We start from the raw sequence: 13,358 nt of genomic DNA, 5'->3' as shown, positions 1-13,358 counted from the left end.
GTGCTTTTAGAATATAACACAAATGCGAAGCTAATTCCTTCATTAGTGTTTCAAAATAAGCTGATTTTGCATTGTTTTGAATAAAGTTATATTCTATTTCCTCAGTTGAATATTTTCAAGATCATATTAAGAGGTATAAATCTTTAAAACAGCATTCTGAACAGCACCACTGTAAGACTGGTTCCTTTTTAGTAAGCATTTTCACCTGCTGAGTATACTCTAAATGATAGTTTGTGTTCCTCTCAGAAAAGATGATTTACGGCTTTTAATCATGTACGTGACCACACCTGAGGGAGTGAAGCTGATTCTCTTATTTCTTTAACACTTCAGGGGAATTAGTGAAACCCTAAATATATGCAAAAGCACTAAATAGCAAAGTTTTAAGCAAGGATATCATACAGATTCTGTAGATAGTGCTGCAAGCTGTGATACACAGTTTGTGTAGAAATCAGTCTGAGCCTCAGCTACCTATAGGTAAACATTGTGCATAATAAAAAAATTAAAAATACCCGAAACAAAAACAAACAAGGAAAAAAAAACACCAATCAAATAGGAGGACACAAAATACATTAATTGCACAAATAAAAACCTTGGTTTGATAATTATAAAGATGGAATAAGAACAGATTTTTTTTTGCATTTAGAGTTGCGCTTCTATACAACCAGCCTCATTATTTACATGAGTAGGAACTTATTCTGTGGGACTTTTCTCTCTATGAATAGTAAATACGTGCTGGAGTTTTTTGCATTGTGCTTTTTTGGTGGGTTTTTAATTTTTCTTTTTAGATGCTGATAGGTTTTTTTTTCTTTTTAGTTGTTTTTTGTCAAGGAATTTAGATGATATAAACATTCATGTAATATGTCTTTCTGATTATGAATTATGTATTTTGTTATTTTTATACTTTTTGCTGCAGAGGGATTTTTTAGAAAAACAGCTTTATTTGGAATTTAATTTTTTTACAGTGGCAACTTCAATTTTAAATTAATCGCATCTTGGCTTTAGCTCAGATCAATCCTCACATAACAATCATCCACAAAGGGAAAATTGCAAGTTCCCTTTCAGATTGCTTTTAATATTCTTCCATGATTGCCTCTTCAAGAACAAATGGGAAGATGATCCTCTATTTCAATTTCCCACTCAGCCCTGGAGTAGCTTCTTTTAACATGGTGGATACTTCACACAAATCTGCACTTTTTCCACAGAAGTAGTTGAGAAAGGCATGTCTCCACATTTCTTTTACAGATGGCAGATTTGCTTCTGGTGTTCTTATCTTCTGAAATAACTGAGTGGCTAAAGGAGAAAGTCTTTTTCCTTGTGTTACTATATTCTTTTTTGAGCTGACGCCTCCTCCACGATGAGATGGAGGCAAGCGAAACCGAGCATTTATAAAACATGTGCAATGTGTAATGGAAAATCTGAAAAATCAGAAATAAGGGATAAATTATCTGTTGTTCTGGTTACCATCAAGGGCCTTTGTGGCACAAATGTTGTGTGCTTTGTGTGCTGCAGGAATACTGAGACTGTTGCTGCATGCCGGGAAGTACACACAGGAGAGATCAGATTAAATATCCCGGTGAACTTTGCACTTAATCAGAGTGTGGATATGTAGTATTGTTAGGCAATTTTTCCCTAAAAGGGAAGAATAGTTATTCTAGGTATTGATGGTTGGTAATTATGGGACAGTCAGAGAAAATGGGCTATAGCTGTGTTGGTGAAGCACTGCTGCTCTGCTTTGCACAGTCCCCTCTTTTATTGCTTCTGTCCCAAAGCCTGCAAAGCTTGTGCTGTCTTGAAATGCCATTGCAAGGAGTAGTTGAGGTCTGAGATAATGTTGGACACTTTGACTGTGCTCTGTTCCTCAGCCCTCTGGTGTGGTAGCGTGTGCCTGTTTACAGCCCTCACCCAGGACGTGGGTCCCTTGATGGTTTGTCTTGCCAGACTGCTTGTGAAGAATGTGACCAGGCTTCTTAGTCAGATTTGAATAATTATTTCTGCAGCCACAGTTATTTTGTGGTATAAATCACATCACATACTCTCCTTTTCCCCAGAGGAAATATCCAGGTAACATCAGTAATACTGACAGTAGATTTAAAGGCATCCATAAATAAAACAAAGGAAAAACAAAAAAGGACTTTTACTTTTTGAATAATTTTCTGAGTGCATATAAGCAGCAATTTTCCCCAAATATTTATGTCTCCTCCAAATCTGAAAACTAATGATTGATGTAAGCTATATTGCTACTGATGAATCAGTGCAAAACCTGCCAGATGTACTCACACAAGACAGAGGTCATAAAGAGCCTTTCCATAACTCAGTCCTGCCAACACTGGCCTCTTGATATTATTGTCTTTTGAGAGATATGTACTTGTTAACATAACTTAAATCCAGTATGTATCCCACTTTAAAAAATGTTGAGATTAACATTATTTTTAAATAATAGCAAGGAAAAATCTACTTTGAAGTAAATTGTTTTGAAAATCTCTGATAACTTAAAATTTATATGGTGTCTTACATGTTTAAAGCACCATGGAAGTACTAATTTATTTTCCACTTCTAGCTTGTAGCTAAACAATGCACCAATTTTATGATATGGAAAAGTGGGAGAGCAAAAATTAATAATGTAGTGAAACATTCTAGATAAGGTTTTAGCAAATATGTTCCCAATGCTATCACCAGTCATACAGGATGCACTGATTCTAAGATTGCAGTTTTGACTATAGCCTTGCTATAAAGAAACTAAAGCAGAAATGGTATAAAATATTTAGAATTCCTGCTAGAAATTGTTAGTTGTAAGGGAAGACTTAAAATATATTCTGTGTTGTGAGCTATGTGGGTTGTTTATTTGTATGGTTTGGGTTTTTTGAGTATTTTTTTCTGATTATTTAAATACTATAATTTCATCAGTTTAATCAATGACATCATTTGATAATAAATAAATAATAAGAATGACTGTGTTTGGTGTACTATCTTTCAGGATTTCTTTCTAAGTAGATACAAAGGCCTTTGGATGGTCTAATTGCTGTAAATGAGAGTTAAATTTCTGATTGATTTAATGAACAAAATTTTAGGGATTTCTGTTTAAATGTGAGCTTGCTAGCCAGGTAAGCCACTAGATCTTTTTCCATATTCAGTCAGCTTTATTGATTTCTGTGAATTATTAAGGAAGCTTTTTTATCAATTTAGCTACATGCAATTCTTTCATCTGTGAAAATATATTCACAGAGCTCTTGCAGAAATAAGTCATTTTTTTTTTCCAAGGGAAAGCCTCTTTGAATTGAATTTCCTTTTTTTTTTTTTTTTTTGTTTCATTTGGGTTGGTTGTTTATTTGTTCTCTAAAATTTTACTATTTAGGATACATTTATACTGTGCTATATTTCAGCTTGGTTGTCTAAAACAAGATTTCCAAGAATCTGGAAATTACTGAACAGGGTAGAAGTAAATGATGAAATTATCTTATTGCTAACAGCAGACTCATTGTGAACACGTTTTCTTTGATTTCTGTATCAAAAAAATATATCAAGAACTAGGGATATCCAAATTGTGGTCAAGGATGGATGCCCCTGTTTGTGATCCATCAGGTTGCAACAAGCCCTGCCTGTGCTCCATCCTTTCCCTCTTGCAGGAGAACATTAGTGCAGTCTTCCCCACCCATACCACAGCTACATGGTGGGAACTGCTCTAAGTCTCTTAACTATTTAACTATATCCATATTTTCTGTAACTTATGCTGTTTATATCTACATGTGAAAACAATGTTATAACGCATTCAGTTATCTTACACATTTAAGTACATTAATTTAATGTTAGTATATTTTAAGTGTCATGTGAAATAAACACCTTAATTCTTAATGCAGGTGTCTAGGAATTACATGCTCAGCGTTTCCAGTTTTTCCTGTGTTTAGTTACAGTTGGTGAATGAAATTACTGAGCAAAGTCAAGTTTTGCCATTTTTCCCTAAGACTTGCATTATGTCATGAGCCAGTCTCTGTTCGTTGTAACAAAGTCATTTATCACAGCAACGCGTATGACAGAATGGTGTAATTTTATCCTGTGTATCATCTGTGGGCAAAGAAGCTATAAAATGCAGTGAAGCACATTAAAGTCTTTATGTGAAACAGGTAAATACTGGTAACCTCTGATCAGGTTCTGCATCTCTCCTGCTTCTCATGGGGATTGCTGCTGAAGGTTGCCCGATCCTCTGAGCTAGAATCACACAGAGTAGCCTCCTTGGAGAGCTGTACTTTGGCAAGGAAGCCTCCAGTCCTTGCAGATGTTGGGTGGCTGTGCTGCCCTCATCTGCTGCCTGGCTGAAGAAAGGGCTGTAGCAGCTCCAGTGTGGGCTGCACTGGGGTGGCTTTGTGGCACTTAACTCATGCACAGACAGAGCTTCTTCCAAGCAGACCTCTGCAAAAGTGTCTTGGAAATGACAAGGTTACGGGATTACAGTGCTCTGTCTACCTTGCTGTCTTTTGACAACATTATTTCATGAAATTTCAGTGAAATCCAGAAATAAGTTTGTAGGAAAATTTGTTTTGAGATGGGAGTTTTGATTGCAGTATGGCTTATCTGAACTGACAGGTGTCTTTCAGAGGGTTCAGAGCTTCCCTCTTCTCCTACAAAAGCAGAGAGAATAATAGTGGGTTGAATGAGTATTAATGTGGCATGTAATACATTCTTTGTGACAGAAGAATGACAATATTTAGAGATTAAAAAAAATACTAAAAATTGGGTGAACGGAAGTGGCTGGATTAAGTAAACTAATTAGGAAAGAACCTCTGGTCAGTAAATAAAGTAGTTTTCACCTTTGAAAAAGAAAAATACACTGCAAAAGCACCAGATAAATAATCTGCACTTCAAACTGAAGGGCTTTAAAGTATCTCAAAAATATGATAAAGTCAATAATATTTTGATGGGAGTTTTAAAGTAGAAATTATTCTTCTATATGCATGACTAAGTATCTTTTCAGTTAGAAAATGGAAAACTAAATTTCATAAAGGTTGGCTCTACCATGACATGGGCAGTATATCTTCTCTAAAATAGTTATGAGAGTTCTGCAATATTAGACAAAAGTCCCAGCAACAAAGTGAAATACAAGTAGAAGATTTGAACCACAACTCACACGGAAAGAAACCAACATTGTAGATTGTAAGAACCCACAAAGATAAGATACAGAATAAGACATGGCACACGTGATCACTTTGATGTTGCTTTCACTTTCTCTTCATGAAAGTAAGACCTAAGGCTTGCCTGATGTTCTGAGATGCAAGCACTTCATGGTGTTTCCTTTTAATGGCTCAGAAGTGAAGGCTAAAGAAAATTGAGACAATTGTATACAACTTTTAGTTGTGCTATTTCTTTTGGCAATTTCTTGCTCACAAGAAATTGATAAGCTTCAAAATATGTTGGTAAGAGAAAAATAAAAGGGTAAAAGTTCATATCACGTGGAAGACCATAAAAGAAAAAAAAGGTAAAAACATCACTCAAAAATACATTTATTCAGTTATTGGAGAATGAGAATGATGAGGTTGCATTGACCCTGATATTTAAAAAAAAAAGTGTGGTTTTATTATACTTAAAGAAATCTTAATTTTTGTACAGAAACGATGGTGATAAAGGAATGTTAGAAGAATCTTTGAAATTTAAGGAATTAGAAGCATATAATTTAAATATGGATGTATATATTTTACAGATTGTATATATTTATATATAATCTGTGAAAGACATAGACCCTTAATATGACGAATTCTGATTTTAAAACATGCAGAAAATTACAATAGCTTGATATGTGCTATATATGGGCTCATAAATAAACAGAGGATCTTAAAGACAATGATAAAATCACAACATTGTCAAAATGTCAGCCATCTACAAAGAAAAGTAAAATAAATCTGATTGATATTCATTAGATTATATTTTAACAATGGTTAAAATTTTGAGTGTTCTTTGGTTCATAAAATTTATAAATGAAGAGCGCATGTTTGCTTTATTTTATTTTGATTTAGGAGTTTATATTGATAAAATAGCCATTGAGATAAAATGTAGTAAAAATAAACCTATAAAAACCCCTTCAATTCACAGAGAAGGAAAAACATACAACATCCTCCTTCACAGTTGGTTTTGGAATATCTTCAGGTGTTGCTGTCTGCCAACATGAATAGTTAACATCTTGACAGCTTAAACCATGAAGCATAGAAAAATTAAAGTAAGCAAAACTTGAGTGATCTGGAGAAAACAGTGTTTACCATAGGCACAGTTGTCAGATCCAGTCAGTTGTTTTCCCTCATATGTTTTGCATTGATAATAATTTCATTATGATAAAATATGTGGATTGATGTAAACGGCCTGGAATTTGCACTGTGTTCAGTTTGTAAATCTTGCTGATGCTCTAGGCCTGATAGCTAGAAGCTCAACCAGCATGCAACCTTGATATAATTGTCAATGTCCAGCAGTATAAAATGTAAAAAAAGAAACACATAACCAAGTTTTAAGCAAGGACAAGTGTGAATATATGTGGTGGTCCTCACTGCATCTGATGGTTGCAAAGGAACTGAAAATACTTATTTTTGGTGGCACCGTGATCCAGTTCCAAGCAAGGAAAAAGTAGCCTTTTGCACAGAATAGGGTGGCACTGTGGGAAGACTGCCTTGAGCCTAGGTGGTTTGTAGATTTTTCTCTTAGGGAAGATAGTTCTCTTAATGCTAAGCTTCTGTGAAAGATTGAAGTTAACCCTCTTTTTGTATTTTCTTAGCTGAGTATTGTAAAGTAACTTCACCAAGGCCAGAACATGCTGGTTACATCTCTAAGGGGCTTTACTGCATAGTGTTTAGATACTAAACAGCTTTAGGCTGATTCCAGTGGAGATAAAAAGCTCAAAAAAGGCAGTCACAGTGCTTAGGGACATAACCCTCCAATGTCAAGGTGCAAAGGACACAACTGAAATAGCAGAAATTCTGCATAAGATTCTTTCCTCTGAGGGTTCTCAAACACTGATGTGGCTTGACTAGGGAGTTTGGGGTATCTCCATCTTCAGAGTTAGCCAAAATCCCACTGGACACAGCTTTAGCAATCCTGTTTGAGCAGGATGTTGAGCTAGATGATCTCCATGGGTGCCTCCCTGTCTCAGCCAGCCTGGGTTTTGTGTTGTGTTGTGCTCCTAGAGAAGACAAAATTTAACCATGTATAGAGGACAGAGTAAGAAACACTTTCTAGCAAGAATTTCAGATCTCACACAGTGCAATGAAAGGTGGCATTGAAGATGAATCAATCACATCCTTCAGACATTTAAATCAAGATATTTCTTCAGAGAGAAATTGTGTAAATTAGAAAAGAGAAAAGAAGGGTAAAAGAAGAAAGACCATAGAACCTCTGTAATATTTAGAGCTAAGTTTAAATGTTTTATTCTTTTTCAAGGCGGGGAGGTAATGGTGCCTTATAACATTTAATCAAAAACATTATCTATAGAAGTTTTGTTCAGGATTTCAATTTTAAAAAAATCTAGAAACATACTGAAAATTTATCCTCAAAAATGCAGGATGCAGTAATGTTATTTTAGAAGTGTGTTCATTTCCAGAATGGATATTTTTGAAGAATTGGAAGAAATTCAACATTTTTATAGCGCAATTATACCTAGGCCAGGTAAATATACAAGATTCTTGAATACTCCCTTAGGTTGTAGGGGTTTTTTCCCAAATAGAGCAAACAAAAGAGATAGATTTTCAATAGTGTTTGTGCATCAGTAGCTTTAACAAGTGAATTATTTCATTAAACACAACGAGCTGTGAAAAACAAACAAATTAGATTCACTATTTGTCATTGCATAGAACTACAATCCACTTTTCTCCAAATATTGATGAGAGAAAATTAAAGGGCTCTAAATCTAAATACTGTGTGTTTGCCACAGTAATATCAGCTCTATAGTCCTGTACTCCAAGAGCATCTGAGGGATCAAATGGTATAATAAATGAACAGGATTTTCTGCCCTCTACAAACATGTTTTTATGCTATTCCCAGGCAGCAATTATTGGTTTGCCCTGAACATGTCTGTGGCCTTTTTAAGCTAAACATTTATTTGGATGCATGCATACTACAAATAAACAAAGATTACATCAGTGTCTCTGACATACAGAGAAGCTTGGATGTAGTCAGCACTAAATAGATATTGTAAAGTAAAAAATGTTTCTCTTCTTTTAGATTACAATGTTATTTAACAGGAAAAATGAAAACTTAGAGTCTAAGTCTATGGAATTTAAGATGTCTGTTCCTGATTGTATTGCGGTAAAACCAGATATTTTTCTAGTTGTGCATTTTGGTATAGTGTGTAATTCTCTGAATCAAAGGAAGAACTCCCTGAAAAAAATGTTAAACATTCCAAAGAAATATCCCTTAAAAGTAAAAAAAATCTAAATCAGTCTTGCAGTGAAGAAAATCTTTAGGTTGAAATTTTTATTCTAGAAACTAAATCAATGCTCAAAATAATTTGGCTGTTTATAACAGCTACATGTCCTTTTAAGTATAAGCAGAGTCCAACAAAGAGACTTCCCAAAAGGATTTTTGTCAAAAAAGCAAAAATGAAGATGTACTGTTTAACCCACTTTTTGTACTACATGAATGCTGCAGATGTAGGGTAGAGGATTGCTGCTCACCAACCAGGGCTGCTTTTCAGGTAAGTTTATAACGTTTCTCCACAAAAGATGACCTCTGCATACCAAGGGCCATTTCAGAAAAAGGATTATATCAGCCAGCACTTGGTAGTTCAGACAGCAAGCAGGAGGATAAAATTGCCTTTTCCCAGATCTTAGCACCAGCTGGGGTGATGGACACAGTGAGCACACTCTCTGCAAGGTTGATGCTGCTGGCACTGGAAAATGAGACTCCTGGACACCACTGCAAGGAGAAACAGAGGGAAAAGCTGTAAATTTTACTGGTTTTGTGGAGATGAAGAAATGTTCAAAACAAGGGTAGCATTATGTTTTCTTCAATCGGCCTATTTTCTTCAGCTGGCTCTTGCCTCTGGGTCTCGGAATACAGAAACAGTTCTCTCTTGCTTTATGCTTTAAGAGCTTTAATCTTCCTGCTGATACTGTGTGTTTCATCCTCGGTGTTAACTTCAGTGTGAGAAATACTAGTGCTTAAAATGTGTGGGCCAAAAGGGATAAGAAAACTGGAGAGACAGCAGAAAAAGGAACAAAGCAATGCAGAACAGCTCAAAGGCCAAAAAAAGAGCATCACAGCACCTTGGTTTTAGTGTTGTCAGGTTCTCTGTCTTAGTCTGTACTCTCCCAGTAAGGAATGTGTATTTTTATTCAAGAGGTATATCTTGTAAAAGAAAAGGCTGAATTGTATGCTCTGAATAGCACAGATAGCAAGTTGTATAATGAATTCTGTTTAAAATTTTACAGGTATAAAACCACTTCAGTCAAAGTGAGAAAATAGGGCCCTCACATAATAGAAAAATCAATTCTTGATGATTCCTGTCACTGGAATTGTTTTTCAGGGTTGACAGGTCTGAGAGACATTGCATTCTGTCTGCAACCTTGTCAGACAAAACCACTGGAATTGAGGAAAACACTATCAATGGAATGCTAATGTTTTCTTTGCCTACGTGAAGTTCACATTTCCTTAATAGTTGTGAAATTGTGTGGCAGTTTGCTTTCAGTGTCCAGTAGCATTCATATTGCCAACTAAATATTTCTCTCTTCTTATCTCACTGAAGGATGCTAAACTTTTTAAAAAATAGATTGATGGTGATTGATGGCATCAGAAACTTCTTCAGATGCAAGATAAATCTTCCAAAGCTGCTTCTACTTTTGTGTCAAAATGTTATTCCCAAGAGCTAACAAAAATTCATTTAGTAGCATCTCCAAGTTAAAAATTGTTTTGATGCTCTTGTGGAAAAAATGGGTTAAATGTTAGCGAACTGTTTATAAACTTCACCAAGGATTGGTAGACATAAAAAAAAAAGATTATTTCACTCCTGAAGAACTTTAATTGAGGTATTAAATTGTGGTATTTAATTGCTTCACCTTTCAAAAGGTGATAGTTTGGGAATTATCCATTATTGATGTATTTCTTTATTTATTCTTGATTTTGAAAAAGTTGGGGTTTTTTATGTTATTGCACAAGGTATTCTTCCCAGCATTTTTTATAGTATTATGTTGACTATTTTCCATCAACACTGTAACTACAATGTGTGTGCAGAAGCACAAAATTAGAGAAGGAAGGAAAGTAAATTATGTGTCAATACTACACTGACTTTGGCTCCAATTATTTTGGAAACTTCTGCACATCCATTTTATGAAATATGTTTATACAGCTATGCATATTATTTGCTAAGTATCAGTGAAGGCTAGAAACTCCACAAGGTGAAAAATGAATGCCAGTTTTTGTCCTGTCTGACAAACAGTAAAGTCAGATTGGTTGTTCAGTGCAATTATAGAAGTATTCTTTCTACATGGCTTCTTCCTTTCTGTCAAAATGATAGAGGCTTTTAACAGGAGTTTTACTGAGAGTATTGTGTGAAATATGAATGAGCTGCATCATTCCATGGTATAGATCTAATATATAAATGAGATTTCAAGAGAGCAGCGGAGAAGACTCCAGTGAATTGTCTCTCATTAGAAAATTTGGATTAATTTGTGCTCTGATCTTTATTTTGACAATTATTCTTAACCAACATTACAGCAGTGATTGCAAAAAAAAAAAAAAAAAAAAAAACCAAAAACGAAACTGTGGGTTTGGTAGTTGCTGGAATATATACTTATATATAAGCATTTGCTCACACTGAGTATATTTCTAAATTAAACCAAAGGACACATTCATATTCTAATTTATTTATGTAGTTAATTAATGATAATGGGTTATAGAAAGTGATTTCATCATATTTACCACCATATCCCTTATAATTACAGAAACAATTGTCTATAAATAATGGCATAGTATATGACTCATCAAATGAATCCTGCCATACAGGTACTTTCCACTACTGTAAGAGAATGTTTTGATTACAGGTAGGAATGGGGGAACGGTAGGAATTCAGAAAAAATAACCTGATACACTTGTTTCTCATGTCATATTAATAATTGCTGAAGATTTCAGGGCACAGACAGACCTAAATACTACATAAAGTTCTACATGATATGCCTTGTTTTGAAACATAAACTGATTATAAATGCAGTAAAAAGTTTATTTGTTTCTTAAAACCAGAGCAGAATAGAAAAATTTCCTTTCACTTTGATTTTTTTTTTTAACTGAAACTATTTTCATATGCAAATGCTAATACTTTTCTTATATTGTTAAGTTCAACATCAGGCTTAAACTCTAAATTTTCTGACTTCTGTAGTCATTTGCAGGATATTGTGTTGTTATAACTTAAGGTCATATGTCTTGATGAATTCCTGTAATGAATAGTTGCAGGAGTTTTAATGTCTGAGATCCTTCCTCTCCTTCCTCTGTAAGCAAATTCCCATGATTTATATCACATGTTAAAAGTTTGGGTGTTTATAACATGCTACGAAAGCCTCCCCTGTACTCAACTAAGACAAAAATGCAACCCATGAGGACAATTCATACTAGCCTGGAAAAGGCCAGATGACTGAGCCTCTGGTGTTCATATCTAGAGTAGGAGTCCTAGTAAAATATATGTATTGTATAAGTGGCCTTGCCCTGATCCTAGTTGTTTTAAATGGGCTGCAGCTGTGATGTGTTTAATTGGGTGGCAGCTGTGGCTAATGAGGATAACTGGGATAAAAGGGAGTGGGTTGGCCAGTCAGGGAGAGCCTTGGAGGAGCCCTGATGAAGAAGCAGGAACAACACTGCTGTGAAGAGCTGCTTGTGAGAAAACCACCCTGAGGGTACGGGACTTCAGAAATATGGTAACAGCAATATGAATACCACAAGTGGTGACCCCGATGTGATAGAAGATAGGACAGCTGAGAGTTGTGGCAGCCTGAGAGCTGGGACTCTAGAAATATAACAACAACAAGTGGTGATAGAAGATAGGATAGCTGAGAGATGTCAAGAAACATGGCCTTTGAGTTGAGGAGCTGTGACAGCCAGGAGCTGTGAGAAACATAGCCTTTGAGCAAGGAGCTGTGGTGAAATATGGTCTTTGAGTCATGGGGAAATGTATGTGTTGTATTTGAATATCTGTAAGTAAAAGAAAAGGGGGAAATATAGTAGGAGTCCTAGTAAAATATATGTATTGTACAAGTGGCCTTGCCCTGATCCTAGTTGTTTTAAATGGGCTGCAGCTGTGATGTGTTTAATTGGGTGGCAGCTGTGGCTAATGAGGATAACTGGGATAAAAGGGGGTGGGCTGGCCAGTCAGGGAGAGCCTTGGAGGAGCCCTGATGAAGAAGCAGGAACAACACTGCTGTGAAGAGCTGCTTGTGAGAAAACTACCCTGAAGGTATGGGACTTTAGAAATATGGTAACAGCAATATGAATACAACATATATCCTACCATTAACTGTGGAAGAAGGTTTGCAGACAGATTTTGAAGATTCTTATCACCAATACAAATTTAGACATTGTAATGTCATTTATTTCAAATGCATTAAATGCTATTCCAGTGCATATGAATCTAAATGACTGAATGATAGGGTTAAATAAGCAGTTCGGACTGTGAGGAAAGTTACAAGTGAATGAACTTCAGATCATGCAGACGAGTGATGGAAACAATTTTTAATAGTTAGATTGGTATAGTATTTTTTTAAACATAAATTGGCCATTTAAACAGTGCTTAAAATGTGATGGCCCTGTTGTGAAGTTTTCTCATGCCAGTATCAAACACTTTTTCATTGGTTTGTAAAAACAAATTCAAGGGTTACAAATTTGCCAAAGTCAACTTTATGCAAAACTTTTTTTTTGGTGAGAACTTTCTCACATGATCTGTTTCACTCATATCACCGGAATTCCTCACACGAACATTTTCCACCATGTGAAAAATGTTCTTCTCCAGTCTTTGAGTGAGAAACCAGGTTGATTTAGTGAAGTGTATGGATCAATTCTTGGCGATTTGATGATGGTAATATAAATTCCTCTAGACTGTAATTAGCTTCTGATATATTCTTAATGTAGATAGTGTGAAGATCACAATCCATATATTTTTCTTTTTGCATAGAGTGTTGACTCATGTAAGTAATCCCACACAAGAAATTTCCAAAGTAGTTTTGAAATCAAACCATGCCAGGACAGTATTTGATATCCTAGCTGTTCCACTCTTAATATTTGAAGATTACAAGTTTCTTGAAAATTATTTTATATTTGTTATATTGTTGCTTTTCTTATGAGACCAGGGCTAGAATCCCAGTGTCATAACACCTACAGCACCTGCTGTTCTATCTCACATATGCTATCTT

The sequence above is a fragment of the Ammospiza nelsoni genome, chromosome 1 (genome assembly GCF_027579445.1).
Source record: "Ammospiza nelsoni isolate bAmmNel1 chromosome 1, bAmmNel1.pri, whole genome shotgun sequence".
Taxonomy (NCBI): Eukaryota; Metazoa; Chordata; class Aves; order Passeriformes; family Passerellidae; genus Ammospiza; species Ammospiza nelsoni.
The sequence above is the reverse complement of the archived record's forward strand: the minus strand, read 5'-3'. Positions refer to the sequence as shown.